General features: G+C 41.2%; 1 protein-coding gene across 1 annotated transcript in view; it reads right to left on the bottom strand.

Moving 5' to 3' along the window:
- Positions 1-15,949, bottom strand: part of FGF12 (fibroblast growth factor 12) — a 529,784-nt gene extending 513,835 nt beyond the window's left edge. Inside the window, exon 1 of the mRNA XM_053667219.1 lies at positions 15,715-15,949. The gene's annotated coding sequence lies outside the window, so the exon portion shown is untranslated. The remainder of the gene's footprint in view (positions 1-15,714) is intronic.
- Positions 15,950-16,231: the final 282 nt, after the last annotated feature.

The following is a 16,231-nucleotide window of genomic DNA, read 5'->3' as shown; positions in this document are numbered from 1 at the left end:
TTTCAGAACTCCATTCATTTCACTTGGTAAGCACAATGGGAATTTCTTGTTGCAGGACTGAAACATGGTAACTGTACTAACTAAATGTGTTGCCAGCAATAAACAACCTCCAGAATGTGCCCTATAGGATGCCTGATTGATGTACCTCAAGTGTATTACTTGCAGGATGAATAACAGCAAAGATTTTTTTCACTACCAGTGCTCTTACTGGGTGACACTTTTTCTGGTTTGTGTTTATATTCAAATTCCTATTCACTGAGTGGCTGCAGCTATCCAGGCAAAGTAAAATGCAGAAATGAAGCAATTAGCCATATTGCTAATGCCATAAAAAAACATTCTATTAAAAAAGTGAAAAAAATTAATGAGTAATTTCAGCCAAATGAAATTGAACAACATCTAGAGAGAGCAATGGCACAATGGATCTCATAGATGTATGAACCCAAAGCATTATTAACAGGAACTTGGAGGATCATGACCAAATGCTGATAATATTGACATTCCACAATTCACTAAAAAAAAAAAAAAAGCCAAGTGGATTTTTGTATTTTCTATCCTTAAAAAAAGCATTTTCCAGAGCCTTTACATTGTCTTTTTTCCTCTTTAATCATTCTACCCCTCTGAGATGACTCTATTGGACAAGCTGTTAAGAAAAGCAAACACAAGGGTTGTAGTTAGAGGTGGAACTCAGATTGCTGCTGCGCACAGAGAGTTCTCTTATGTACTGAGTTCTAGATCCCGAGGTAGTGAGGTCATGATGCTGATGTCCCCACCACTTCGCTCAGTCACCTGAAGTCTGTCTCAATTTAAAATATCTATTGCTTTTCCTCTGATCTTAAATTTAGGTCCATACATTATGACTGGCAAACATTTCGTGCAGTCTACCCAATCTTTTCCAAATTCATTCAACAAACATTTATTTTCCTTCTCGCTGGAGGATGGCAAGGTATTAAGAGTTAATAATTAATAGTTGTTACAAAAAGGATATTGGGAAGGGGTTGAGACTTAATCCTGTTTTTTCCCTTTGAAAGAAAAGAGTTGGAGAAAATGACCTGTGAGTTCCTTCCAGCCCTAAGTAATGCTGGGAGTTTGTATATGTGGACCACAGCATCCTCCTCATTAGACAGCATGCTAGCCCTTGTTTATCACACAAGATTCCACATTCCTTTTGGCTCCAATGTCAAAGCTCTAAGGACTACTAGGGCTCCTTTAGTTAGATAAGAAGCATGAGGCCAATGGAGAGTAAGACTCTTGGATAAGAACTTGGAAGTTCTAGACTTCAAAATTAGTTCTTTTAAACATTATCTTAACGAAGTACAAAGCACTTAAGTACAAAACAGAGACTAGGTTGAAGTGAAGAAGGAGCAGTCTCCTAGGCCCTATTAATGCCATTCAACCACTGAACAGTTAAAAATCTTACCCAAATAGTCTTTTTTTCACATGCTCCAATGCCCCTTTCTCTCACAACCTATTCACTTTTTTTTCTTTTTCACCCCCTGCTTGGCATTATACATGTCCATGAAGAGAACCAGCATTGTAACTCAGTCAAGGGAAGAAGAAATGATTTGGATAAAGTAATGCATGAATGCCAAATCCATGGATTTTTATTTTTTACGGTCAACTCCTGAATACAGTCTGTCTGGGAAAAAGTTCAGCCATTGTTAACATAACAAGAATGGTTTCTACAACATTGATGTAACCTGGAAGCCAAGGAAAGTGGACCAGAATGTACATGAATGAACAGGAACAACTTCACTGTACTAGTCATTGGGGGTGGTAGACGACATTGAGTGAGCATGTGTACTTTGCGGTTGTTGCATTCAAAATGACTGAATGAGCAGAGCAACAAATCTGCATCAACTTTTGCATTCAGCTTGAACATTCCTCCATAGAATCTATTTAGATGATTCAGAAGGCTGCAGATAGGGGCACTGATGATTGGCAGCTTCATCACGACAATGCCCCAATCATGTCTCATGCAGTTTTTTAGCAAAACATCAAATCACCCAGGTGAGTCAACCCCCTACAGCCCAGATTTGGCACCCTGCAATTTTTGGCTTTTCCAAAAACTAAAGTCACCTTTGAAAGGGAAGACATTTCAGACTGTCAATGAGACCCAGTTATTTCTCATTTTAAGCAGGGAACTTAAAATACTTTGATTCTTGGTTTTCTCCCTGAATAGATAGTCCCCCCCCCCCGCCTCTTAAGTGAAATGTTAGCTTCCCTGGCTAAATACAACAATCATCTATCCAGAATCCTCCCAGAATACAAAGAGCCTCTCTACCTTTCTAATAATGAATGTGGTGTTTTCCCAATTGAACATAAGTATGTTAGAAAAGCACATTTAAAAAAGATGATGTATCCTTGTGGGATACATTACTGAGTATTTGTAAACTCATCTCCACATTGATGCATATGCCAAATCATTTGCTACTATTACACTCAGCATTATTTGCTCCAGATAAGACTGCCAAAAGACTAATGTCTTAGAAGTACAGAATGCAAAGATTTTGGGTGCAGCATTGATGGAAAGGGGAGAGTCACCAACAATGATGCCTTCTTACACTTGAGTTTTGTTTCTTAATTATTTTAAAGGGTGGGGGTTATACAAGTATCACCTATTCCCTGAATGGAGGACCAGGAGAGTGTAAATGCAACAAAAAATAAAATTGAGAAACAATGAATACAGTTCATCCCTCTTAATTATACACTGAAAATCAGAATTCAGAAGAGATATCAACACTAAGAAAATCAAATACGTTTTAAAACTAAGTTAAGCATCTTCCTTTATAGACTATGTATCCAGTAAGATTAAAATGTCACCACTTTATAACTCTCATAAAATTGCTGAGAGGAGAATGACTCGTTGTGCATCAGAGAATCTATCAAAGTGTGATAATGAAGGAAATCATACTTCCTTCTCAACTGAAAGATAGCCCCTAAGACCTATTTAAAGATATCTGGAGTTTATATTTATATTTATTTATATTATGGATTCCATATACTGACTTTAACAACCACCTTAATTTTTGTAACATTATGCAGGTGCTTTGTATGTACTACCTAATTAAATCCCCACACTGACACTGGTAGGGAACCGAGGCTCCAAGAAGATACATTATCTGCTGTTGGGAACCGCTCTGCCTGGTTTCAGAAGTTGTAACTGCCCCCCATGGCTAAGGCTGAGTGAGCGACCTCCAGCTGTGAGCCACTAAGGAGACAAAGCTTGTCTCTGGCAGCAGTGCTGCTTCTGCTTCATCCATCTCTGCCCCCAACACTTGGTCGGTTAGTCAGTGCTGGGTAACACCCCTCAGGGCAGGGGTGACCTAAGCCAGACACAATCACTTAGGAGGCCCTGAAGGAAGAACTTGGGGGGCTGCAGCAAAAAGGAAGTGATGGACCCTAGCCCCCCAGCTATTCCAATATAGCCTGAGTCCCCATTTCCTTCTGGGAGAAGTGCTTCCTGGCTCTAATCCACTTAAGCCTAAAGACCTCTGACCAGGAAGGTAGTGCAGCTCTTTGCCGGCTACAGCAGGTTCCGGGTGATCAGGCCTAAGAAAGAATATGTAAAATCCTGTGAAACCTGCTTTGTTTAGAATGCTCTCATTTAAATGATAAGCGTCCAAGCAAGAAGTTTGTTCCTTGAAGTTTTATGGCTCTTTAGCTATCTGACCCTGACTGAGAATAAGCCCTCATAGTTCTTTGAATGGTATCTGTTGTTTGATCACTACCTGTATTCCTGTGCAAACAAACCCAATAAAAGCCCCTTGAGGAAAAGGCTCTTGGTCCTTCTCCTGTGAGAGATTGACCACCTTTCCTCCCCAAGCAGATCATGTCTTGGCAGTTTTATTTTCATCCATGGTGGACCGGGGGACTTGTGGGCAAAGTTTCCCCCACAATCTGCCCAAAAACCCAGCCAATGAGCTCAGAGTTAGAAACCCAACTACTTACTTTCAGAATTTAAATGTTTGGCCTTTGCACATGCCTCAAGGACATACATTTGGTAGGTAGGACATCTTCTGCCACTAGTCTCTGGATAAAGTGGTGCTACAGGAGATCAGGAGAGATAGTGCATTTCTTCACCAGGTGTAGAAGGGGAAAAAAACCTTGAAGGATGAAAAAGCCTTTCCAGTGAAGAGAGAAAGCCACTTCTAGCACAAGGGTTAGCATTAAACTCTCAGTGGAGTAGGACGTAGAGTGGATTTGAGGTGCAGCTACTAGTCTGGTGTTGCTGGAGTAGAAAGAAGATGAGGAGAAAAGAGGTACTGAATTGAAGATGGGTCCATAACCCTCAGGATTCCCATTAGAATATTACTGTTATCTTATCTGGGGGGCCAATTTTAATTTCTGCCCCAATGGCCTTGGCCATTTCAGAGAGTTTCTACAGTGTTGAAGCAGAGGAATTGCCTGAACAAAAGGGCCCTCCAGTGTAACTTGTTTCCCTCCATTAAAGTTCTGGGAATGTTCTCCCTCGGATTTAGCATTTCCTGTTTTCACATTTATTTGATCCATCAGGCTGAGCTCTTTGGCTGCAAAGACTGCATCTTACACATGTCTTTCCCAAGACCTATCCCTTTCAACCCAACTCCTTTGAAAGCACAACCTTGACTTTCCAGTTTGTTGATACTGCACAAAACAAACTGTGGCCACGGGCAAATTTACATCTTCATCCTTTGACCTCATCCACTCAGCAGTTTTATACTGAAATCGTTCTCTCTCTCGTTCCACCAGCTTTCCATCAGACTTGCATTTAATTACCTCCTTAATCAGCATGATGCAAGATCCAACATTTGACCTCCCAGCTGTGCTTTTATCTCTCTTTCTTAACTCCACAAGTTCTAGAACAACCTTCAGAAAGCCCTTCCAACTATACCTGTTCTAGGGCTTCTGCTCCCCCAGAAGTCCCATTGGCTCACCTTCCCCATCTGCCCTGCCCTGGAGGCACGGTCAAGAGAACACTTGGCACGGAGCCTGAGAAGTGGTAGTACAATTAATACCACTTGCTCTACATACTACCCATTTCATATATATTATACTTAGTCCTTACAACTCTTCAAGTTTGTAAATAATTATTCCTAAGTTTCACAAGGGTACAAGTAAATAAGGCTAACAAGTGTGGTCGAACTTCATGTGTGGTTGGAATTGGTAATCATTGAACTGAAGCTCAATGCTTTTCTCTCATTGCAATTTCTAACTTTAACTTTTTTCTCCAATTTATTTCTTTTTAATTTTTAATATGCTACCACTACAACAAACATGAAAAATTATTTTAATCTGAATGCTCAGGAAATTGTGCCGAGAAATGAAAAATATCCTGACTGTCTATGCTCAGAAGAACTAAAGCAGGACAAATAAGGCCAAGCAGCGGAACTCTTATTATTCTCAAGAATATGCTAATATTTGGACTAGTTTATCAGAGCACTTTGGTGAGTGTTCAAGTGACCAGTTGTAAAATTTTGTTTCGTGGGAGGATATCATCGATTCCATACCCTTAGCCATTGACATTGTTAGTAGGTCTTAGTTAGCCCCCAGATCTTTTTAATACTTGTTTACTTCTGAGAAATAGGCTCTCTAGCCCTGGCTGGTGTAACTCAGTGGATTGAGCACAGGTCTGCAAACCAAAGGATTATGGTTCGATTCCCAGTCAGGACACGTGCCTGGGTTGCAGGCCAGTTCCCAGCAGGGGATACATGAGAGGCAAGCATACATTGATATGTCTCTCCCTCTCTCCTTTCCTTCCCCCCTAAAGATAAATAAATAAAATCTTTTTTAAACGTGGTCTTAAAAAAAAACCTAGGCTCTCAACAGTACTTTTGCCAATCTTTAAACTCTACAAATATGCTAAACTTGCGTTTTCTTTGCAGTAAACAAAGGGTAGTTATGCTGAGCAGCAGTGGTGTTCTCACCGCGACATTCCCAGCCCCATGGCCCACTTCAGCCCATGCTCATCCTTCTCTCAACCACCAATCTCCCGTCACTCCCCCAAGGAAGTCACTCCCCCAAGGACGTCACTCTGTGTCACATATCTGTGCGTTCATCTGTGCTGTTCTCTCCACCTGTGAAGTCTTCACGCTCCCTTTTTTATAGCTTCCTCAAAATTCAGCACAGGGGCCAGCCCCTCCAGGGAGCTTCCTCCTGTGTGATTGGTGCTCCTCACCCTGGGTGTGCACAGAATCCCGCTCATTCCTCTTTCATGACGTACATTGCTGGGTGACCTTAGGACTTGCCTTGCAGACTTTTCAGCCTTTGTGAGGAAAATCACCGTGGAATCACAGGTGCAAAATCTACCACAGTGCAGCACACCTAACAGACAACAGTAAATACTACCTGAAGGCAGGAAGGGGGGCGGTCCTGAAAACAATTGAGGCCCAGAGCAGGTATGTGACTTGTCCAACATCACAAAGCTGGTAACTGGCAGAGTCCCTGTAGAATCCATTCTCCTTGCGTCCCTGGGCCAGGCCCAATGCGACATTCTGCACTATGGGTGCCCCTAGGCTGCGGCTCTGGGTATTTTTAAAAGAGTGGATCTATACATGCACACAAGTATATGTATTCATTTGATGAACTTCTTAAGAAATTTGAAACAGAAATACTTAAAAGTGAATGCATTACTTGGATGTTAACTATACAACTTGGTAAAATATCAATTCCTAAATCACTAGGAATATTGAAATCAATCTATTGCAATCTTCACAATAAAGTGAAGAACAAGAGAAAGTTACTTCTAAAAATATACCTATCTATTTACTTATGTGTAAACTAAGAAAAAAGGTAACTCTGTGATTCAAAGAAATATAGTCAAAAGGAAGATAGGGGAGTTTTCTTTTTTGGTCTCATTCAAGCCAATATATTATTTATCAAGTAAAACTAGTGACCCATTATGGTTATCAAATTTCTAGGGCCATTTTTACCAAAAGCATTGTATTTATACCAAATCCCCACTAAATTAGTGGTTAGAAAAACCATAGGAGCGGGGACCCTCCCAAAAAAGGAATTTACTTATAAAAAAATTGTTTATTTATTCTTGCATTTCAACTTCAGTCACCTTCAAAGTACTCTCTCCATTTGATGGAATGCACCTATTGAGATGTTTTTTCCACTGCTCAAGCAGTTTTTGAACTTGTCAATTTTGATGCCTTTTAGTGCTTCTGCTCTATTTCATCTCTTCCACATTAGTAAACTGTTTCCATCTGAGGACTTTTTTCATTTAAGGAAACAAATAAAAGTTGCTCAGGGAAAAATCCAGTGAATAAGGAGGGTGAGGCATGGGGGGTCATGCTGTTTTCAGAAACTGCTGAGCACTCAGACAGTGTGGGCAGGTGCACCCGCAAATCACCCATCATGAAGTGGGCAAACACATTGAAAGAGTCTTCAAAAAAATTCACTGGAGCTGAATGCAGCCTCTCACAACAATGCCAGCTGGCACACTGATACAGATGGGTTCCTAGAGTGCTCACCTAGCAGGGGAAGCCTGTTCTACAAGGGACCCACCCTCCAGAAGATAATTCCAGTTTTTTGAAGGTCCCTCCTCATATTCTTCTAAGCCTTTATTTATCAGGAATTTTAATGTAATTTATAATTTGAGCTGAGGCCAAATTTCCAGTTTCCCAGAGAAATCTATGACAAATGAGAGACTGGGGGAACCATAAAATAGTAACTTCTGATCAAGGATTTAGTTTGTGATGAGTATTCTTTAAATGCTACCAAATAGCACTTTCAAACTTTTACAGTATTGTGTACCCAATGAAACAGAAGTGAAGCTGGCTGTTGTAGTGACTGACAAGAACCTTCTCCCATAACATTTGCCTGTTGCCCCCTCCAATCTGCCCTAAGGGAGCCATTCCAGTGCCAAGGAGCAGCTTCTGCCTGTCTGTGCCTAGGGCATTGTTCACTAACCAATCTTTTTTTTAAAATAGCTTTACTGAGGTATAACTGATACACAATAAACCTTCATATATTTAATTTGTAATTTGATGAGTTTGAACATATGCGTACACCCCTGAAACCACCACCAAATCCAGGTAATGAACACAGCTATTACTTCCAAAACTCTCTTTGAATCTCTGGTTTTGTTGTTTGGGGGCTGTGTGTGTGTTGGGGGGGGAGGGTAAGAACACTTAACATGAAATCTATCCTCCTAGCACACATTTAAGTGCACAATGCAATGTTACTACACTAAACTACAGGTGCTGTGTTGCACAGCAGATCTCTAGAACTTACTGATATTTATCTTGCATAACTTAAATTTTATGTCAGTTGAACAAAACTTTCCCCTCAAATTCTTCTTAGTTTCTACAAAACTGCCCCAAATACTATATCCTACAAATAGAACAAAATGGAAAGCCTTTTTTTGGTTCTACCAAATCCATTTCACTTTTTGTATTATTTGAGTAAACAAATTCTCCCAGAAACTGTGTTGACTGAGTGGCTCCTTCTAATTATTTTTATATATTCTGAACCATCCCATTTTGAGTTTTTGGAGAGAGGTGCCATCGTCTCTGTGCCTTCCTCTAGGTCAGTATTCCCTACAGATGTCAAATGGACTATCCACAATCATATTGCTGGAAGTGGTACCAATGACCTGTGCTATGCTCCTGTTCTGGTTAAACTGCACGGGCTATTCCAAAGCTAGAAAAGCTAGTTCTGAGACCCTATAGGAAATACCTTTAAGAGGCTACAATGCTGAAAATGGGAAACATGCCTCATACTCCCCTTATAGCACCTTGGGCTGGCTTACCACGTTCTTGCTGACTCTCTGCTCTCTGAGTCACGGCACATGAAAGGGGAGCTTTCATCCCAGCATCTTAAAAATCCTCCACTTGGAAAAAAAGAGCCTATTCTCTCTCTGGAGGATAAAAGTGAAATTGCAACTCTGTGAAATGTGTCTGCAGCCAGGTGCAGGCTCTGCAGGAGTCGGCTCTGGGACAGACGCAAATCTCTCTCCATCGATAGCTACATTTAAACTTTTCTTTTCAAAGTGTCTGAAATTGAACCGACCAAAGCAGTTCAGAAACCTAACCTATGTACCTTGGGTCACATAATGCACCTTTCAGCCACTGACATCATGTCGCATTATGAGCAAATAAGGCAAAGGCCCAGTTTGCTGCAGATGAAGATCTGTGACTCAAACCAAAGGGGCCCAGCTTCGGTTCATAAAACAATTATTGGGAGCACAATGTAGGCCACTACCTGCCCTAAGCTCTGGGCTGACCCCTGCCCCCGACCCTTGATCCACCCTGTCTGTGCATGCAGCTTTGTAAAAGTTCCTTTCCTTTTATGGATCTTCAGTTTCTTGCAGTGAAATGGGCATTAACAATATCAGCCACCCAGTCACTGTCAAAAATACTGCCCAATATATAGTAGGCATACAGTAAATATTTACTGAATGACTGACTGAATGGAAATTGTCTGAGGAATGATATATCCAGCTTTTAACGGCTCTTGAGCTCAGAGGAAGGGCACTCTGTAAATAAAGACCCAAGGCTATTAGCATTGATTAGCTGTTACTCAACTGCATACTGGGCATGATATAAACTTCTAAACACAATCTGTACACTTAGAGGCTCAAAGAAGCTCCAGAGACTGCATTTATGTTCCATGGAAATGACTGCTAAAATAATAATAATGATAATGATAATAATAACCCTTTTTAAATGTGGAGTTCTTTTCCATTTGCAAAGAACTTGCACATCCATTATCACATCAACTCCTTCCAGTGGCCCTGAGAACCCATTTCTTCAGGTGGAAGAAATTGGACTCACAAAAGTAACGTGACTTATCTAAAGTCACACAACTAGTAAGGAACATAACATGATCTCAAAATTAACTCTTCTGGGGGAAAATCCCCAGGCAGCATTTTTTCTATGACATGGCACCTACTTTTAAGTGAATTTCCTTTTAAAGAAACAGCAATAATTTAGCCAGAACAGTGTTTGATTTGATAAGTCTCAATTACAACTTTGTAAAAAGTATCTTACTTATAAATGGATTCTTGGTAACACTGTTTTTAAACAGATACTATGTTGCTTTAAATCATAGGAAGTTGGTCTTACAGGGGGTCTTAGAACTCATTCATCCCTCCATTCAGATATTTATTAAGCTCTTCCCTTACCATGAGGTAAGTGCAAGTGCACAGGCCTGGGGCAGGGACAGAGCACGGTGATGTGTCTGTCATCAAGGACCCCAGTCAGGCTACCCCATGAAATATGTAACAAACAACTATAATACAAGGTGAACAATTGTAAGGATCAACCGCACATCAGGCTGCATGTTATTTGCAAGGGACTGGTAGGTTAGAAAGGAGCGCCAACTGCCAGTTACAGTGTGAAGGGAAAGTTTCAGGGCATTCATACTGGCTTTAAAAACAAGGAGAAAATTAGAATCACGAGGAAAACAAATCAAGATGAGAAGGGCTAAGTGAAGCCTAAGTGGAGTCCGATTGCCTTGTGGGCAGGAGAGAAGCTGGGTTTCTGAGTAGAGTGTACAGTGAATTGGTGTCAGAGAAAGCCCAGTCAGGTGTGGCCTTGAATGCAAATGCAGGCTCATTTACAGATGAAAAAAGCAGGCCCAGGTAGGACCCCCTCTTTCTGCTTGTTTGTCTCATACACTTCTGAAATTGCACCTGCCAACATTTTGTCAGCTAACAAGAAAAACCAGTATCTTGACTTACAAAAGCTAAAACATTTCCAGGCTATTTACTCCCCAAATATAATACAGTCAAAAGGTAAAAAAAAATAATAATATTAATTCTAGACCCACACTAGGCTTTAGAAAACTGTGGGACAAGACACAAGTCACAGTGTTTTCCTGGAAATGCACCAACATCTCCATTTGACCATGGTGCCTCATCCCACACTGAGCTTCCTTGCCTCCTTCAACTTCTCCCAGTGTGCTCTGGTTAAGAATTTCATTGGCGTGGTCACACTCAGTCCCTCTCAACATCACCTGTAACTACCTAAGCCCTTGCTCTGAGCCTGGTGCCAACAACAACTAAAATCCAAAGAAGGGGACTTCTGGTCAAGATGGCGGCATAGGTAGATGCTCTTCACCTCCTTCAGCAACCAGAGAAAGAATTACAACTAGATCTCAAAACAAAAAACACCCAGAACCATCAGAGAATTGAGCTGCATGGAAGTCTGACAACCAAGGATTTAAAGAAGCCACATTTATCCAGTGGGGTAGGAGGGGCAGAGTCACAGAGATAAGTGGAGAGGCATGGAGCATGGAGAGGCAGCAGTGGCAGTAGAACAAAAGATCCCACATTCACATATTGTGGGAAAAAATTGGCAGGGATACCTTGGGAGCGAGCAGTCACAGCCAAGGCCACACTGCATATGGCCCAGGGTTTCAGAGTTCGGAAGATAAATCACCATAACTTCTGGCTATAAAAACCAGAGGGGTTGGGGTGGTGAAAGAAACTGCTAGGTTTTCAGGAGATTTGCCTTAAAGGGCCTGAATGGACTTAGAACATACGCAAATCCACCTACTCTGGGGTTCACCACTAGGGCAACAGGTGGAAGGGCGCCAGTCACATACTGGAAGTGAGTGAAGTGACTGGAAAAGGGGTGAGTGCTGGGCAAACCTCCAGAAGCCAGTCAGTGGCACAGTCCCCTTTCCAAGCCCTCCCCTCACACAGAGTCACAGAACAGTGAAGTGTGTTGCCCTGCCCTGGTGAATATCTAAGGCTTCACCTCACAGAATTTACAGGTGCCTTTTCTATAATAGGCCACACTACTAAGACAGGGAGTCAAAGCAGTTCTACCCAATACACAGAAGCAAACACAGAGGGGCTGCCAAATTGAGGAGATAAAAAATATGGCCCAAATAAAAGAACCGAACAAAACTCCAGAAAAATAACTAAACAAAATGAACAAAACCAACCTATCAGATGCAGAATTCAAAACACTGGTGATGAGGGTGCTCAAGGAACTCACTGAGTACAACAAAAACATAAGGAAAGAAATAAAGGCTACACTAAATGAAATAAAGAAAAATGTACGGGGAATAGTGAAGAGGATAAAGCCAAGAATCAAATCAATGATTTGAAACACAAGGAAGGAAAAAGCATTCAATCAGAATAGCAGGAAGAAAAAAGAATTAAAAAAAAAAGATAGGCTTAGGAGCCTTTGAGAAAACTTTAAACATACCAACATCCAAATCATAAGGTTGCTATGCCAGAGGGAGAAGAGGAAAGGCAAGAAATTTAAAACTTATTTGAAAAAATAATAAAAAAAAAACGTCCCTAATTTGGTGAAAGAAGTAGACATACAAGTCCAGGAAGCACAAAGAGTCCCAAACAAGCTGCACCCAAAGAGGACCACACCAAGACACATCATAATTAAATGCCAAAGGTTAAAGATAAAGAGCGAATCTTAAAAGCAGCAAGAGAAAAGACGTTAGTTACCTACAAAGGAGTGCTCATAAGACTGTCAGCTGATTTCTCAAAAGAAACTTTGCAGGAAGAAGGGACTGGTAAGAAGTATTCAAAGTGATGAGAAACAAGGACCTTAACCAAGATTACTCTATCCAGCAAAGCTATTATCTAGAATGGAAGGGCAGGTAAAGTACTTTCCAGACAAGGTAAAGCTAAAGGAGTTCATCATCACCAGATCTTTAGTGCATTAAATGTTATAGGGACTTATTTAAGAAAAGAAGAAGATCAAAACTATGAACATTAAAATGGCAACAAATACACAAGTATCAACAACTGAATCTAAAAAAAACAAACTAAGCAAATGACCAGAGGAGTAGCAGAATCATAGATATGGAGATCATTTGGAGGGTTATCAACTAGGAGAGGGAAGGGGGTGAATGGGGGGAAATGTTCAGGGATTAAAAAGCATAATTTGTATGTGTAAAATAGACGTGGGGCTGTTAAGAACAGTATAGGAAATGGAGAAGCCAGAGAACTTATGGGCATGACCCATGGACATGAACTAAGGGTGGGGATTGCAGGAAGGAAGAGGGGAGTACTGGGTGGAGGTGGGCAAAGGGGGGAAAATGGGGAAAACTGTAATAGCATAATCAATAAAATATATTTAAAAAATGATATTTTAGGAAAAAATCAAAATAAAAAATAAAATAAAATCCAAATAAGGTAGAAGCAATTTTTCTGCCTTTAACTGGTCATAAGTAATGCTGCCCTCTGATGTAAACAAACAAGTGTGCGTGTATCTCCTTGAAGCTCTTGAGCAAAGCATCTTCAAAACTAGTGAAGTAGTGAGACGGAGTGGAAAAAATACCTGCTGGGCAGTTAGGGAGTCAGAAGGTCTGTTCTGGCCGTCTCTTTATTAGAACTAGTTTTCTCTGTGACCTTGGTCAAGTCACTTCCCTTCTCTCTGAACTTCTTCAGAAAGGAACATTAATGCCTAGTTGTCCCATGGACTAATAGGTTTGTTGTAAGTATCCAATAACTTAATGGATGTGAAAGTTGTCTATAAATTATAAATTGCTAAACAAAATGGGGTCCCACTATAATGAATATGATTTTTTATCATTTGCAAGTTTATCATTAACCATAATAGAGACCTCAGAGACTATTAGTTCCAAGCCTTTTGTTTTCTAAAGGAGGAACCAAGTCCAGAGAGAGCGAGTGACATGCTCAAGGTTACACTGGAAATTAATACCAAGGTTGAAAGTGATATCATGATTCCTGATGCCCCCCCACCCAGAAGTCTCTCCACTTGAACCAGAGGTGATGCTATCAAGTAACCTTCCAAACAAGACCTATGTGAAAACTGAAATCTTTTAAAAATATTTTATGTATTGATCCAGAACATGATAAGGAAAGCTATTCACACCATCTATGCTAAGATGAAAGTAAAGGAGACACATAGACCAAGTGATTTGGCCAAGTTCCAACATGATAAGATGAATAAGAAGGAAAGAGCAGAAAGCAGACTTGTCCCTGGAGACCAACGTGCCAGAAGAGACACGTCACCAAATTGCTGAAATGATTGCTTCCTCTTGCTGTTTCAAATCACCATGGCTCTCTTCTTCAGAATCCTATATGATATAGATCCACAGAGTTTGACCTAAAATTTTCATTTGAAGAATTCCATGACCCCACCTGCAGTAATCGGAGTCAGGCAGATGGAGAATTGCCAGTTCTGCAGAACTCGGTCACCTTCTCACCCATCCCCATTCTGATGGCTTCGGCAACCACTCATTTCCTGGGAACTTTGGGCAATCACTTCTACTTAACCTTGCACCATATCACGCATAATTCCAGTCCTTGGAGAAGATTTACTTTACTACGAACTCTAATTTCCCTATCTGAATCCTTTGAAGTCATATGTGTTTTAAGAATTTATACTCTTTTGCATTTTAGAAGGATAGTTCAGTTTCATTCTTAATACATTACAAATACCTCAGCAGGATCTGGGACAGGACCCATAAGCAAATGGTTTAATATTTCTTCAGCAAAACACAACAGTGATTTCAACTGTGGGACAACAAAAGACTACAAATGGTCTCACATCAGGACAGGTCAGGTTTTGTCATCAAGTGAGTTTGCTGCACATTTTTAGAAAACAATAAGATTTTGGAGCATCCTGGATTTTGGAATTGCAGATAAAAGATTGTGAATCTGTAAGACTTCTCAGCAGTTGAACGCCTCAGCTCAAGTCAACTAACATTGACATTTGCATATACCTCTCAAAGACAGTTATCAGTATTAGATGACATGTACTGAGTTAATTTTTCCTACAGACCTTTCCTGGTGTCATAAGGAACCACCACAGAAACCAAAATAGACAAAAGGTACCATTATTGATAGATATTTTTGCTTCCTCTTTTTCTTTCAAAAGCAACATTTTGTTATTAGCAGTGAGAATAGGTACCTGCCTCCACCTAAATCATCAGCGTGGCCTTGGGACACTGTGGAAAGACAGAAGGATGAGCAATAATCATCTTTACACTTGAAGATGATTATTGCTATGGACTGAACTGTGTCCTTCCAAAGTTCATATATTGAAGCCCTAACCCCCAAAAGTGATGGCATATGGAGATCCAGTTCATAATGAGGTAGTTAGGTTAAGTGAGGTCATAACCAAATTAGGGGCCCTAATTTAATGAGCTTGGTGTGTTTATAAGAAAAGACAGCAGAGTGCTCTGAAGGTGGCCATCTGCCTGCAAGCCAAGAAGAGAGTCTTCCCAGCAACCCGATTGACTGGCAGCTGGATCTTGGACTTCCTCAGCCTCAAGAACTGTGAGAACTACATTTCTTTGTTTAAATCACCTGGGCTGTGATATTTTTGTTACTGTAGGCCAGGCTGATTAATACAATTATTGTCATAATTTTGCCTGTCACGTTGGCTGTCTTCTCATGCCTTAAACACAGTCGTGAGTTTTACTCACAGTAAATTTACTCAGTTTTGTTTGGGGCACACAGAACGATGCCGTGCTGTCTGTGGAGCATGTATTGAGTACGAAGTTCGGTGTTGGAGATGTAACTTCTCGACTTGGCTCTGCCACCTATAGGTGTGTGAGCCTAGATAGGCCTCTTCCCTTCTCTGAGGCTCAGGAAGTTAAGGACTGGGTAATCTCGAAGTGTTCTTCTTGCAACGGCATCCAAAATTACTGAGAACTGAACCACACCCAGTTTCCATTTCCCAGTAATGCTTTTTGGCAAAGCCAGGAAACAACTCTAGAGAATCATTATGCCATCCCTTCTCTCCACTCCACCCCCAGGACCGTTTTTATTGTTCTCACACTCACCTCTAGGGTGTTAGGAAGATCGATGGAACTGCTGGTGTTTCTCAGTTGGAAAAGCTTCTCACAGGAGTGTCCCTGAAGCTTGATTGTGGTTAAAGCTGCCCCATAAATTACTGACGGCCTGCATGTCTGCAAGATGTCGAGATAAACATAAACTACAGCAGAGTCACTTTGGAGGCGGTACATAATTCTTCCCCAGGTGCCCATCGTGCCATAGCCCATGAGATAAGGAGGAAAAGATCAGGTATGAACTACCTTCCCAGAGAGTCCAGGTCAGGATATGAAGATGACTTCTTCCACCAGAAGAGCTCGAGCTCCACCTATCCTTCCCCCTGGCTTCTGGCCAGACGTGCCTCGTACTGCAGCTGCCCCTGTGAGTCCGGCAGGAGAGAGCCCCCTCCCTCTGCTCACCACTCCCCACTCCCTTCCTGCGTCACACTTGCATGCTGATTTTCAGTTCCTCCCCGTTCTCCACCCAACCCTTCGTCCCCAAGTCTGACTTCATTGCCTTTTCTCCTCT

The sequence above is a fragment of the Artibeus jamaicensis genome, unplaced genomic scaffold, assembly GCF_021234435.1.
Source record: "Artibeus jamaicensis isolate MK-2021 breed Jamaican fruit bat unplaced genomic scaffold, CSHL_Jam_final contig_466, whole genome shotgun sequence".
NCBI classification, from domain to species: domain Eukaryota; kingdom Metazoa; phylum Chordata; class Mammalia; order Chiroptera; family Phyllostomidae; genus Artibeus; species Artibeus jamaicensis.
The sequence above is the reverse complement of the archived record's forward strand: the minus strand, read 5'-3'. Positions and strand labels throughout refer to the sequence as shown.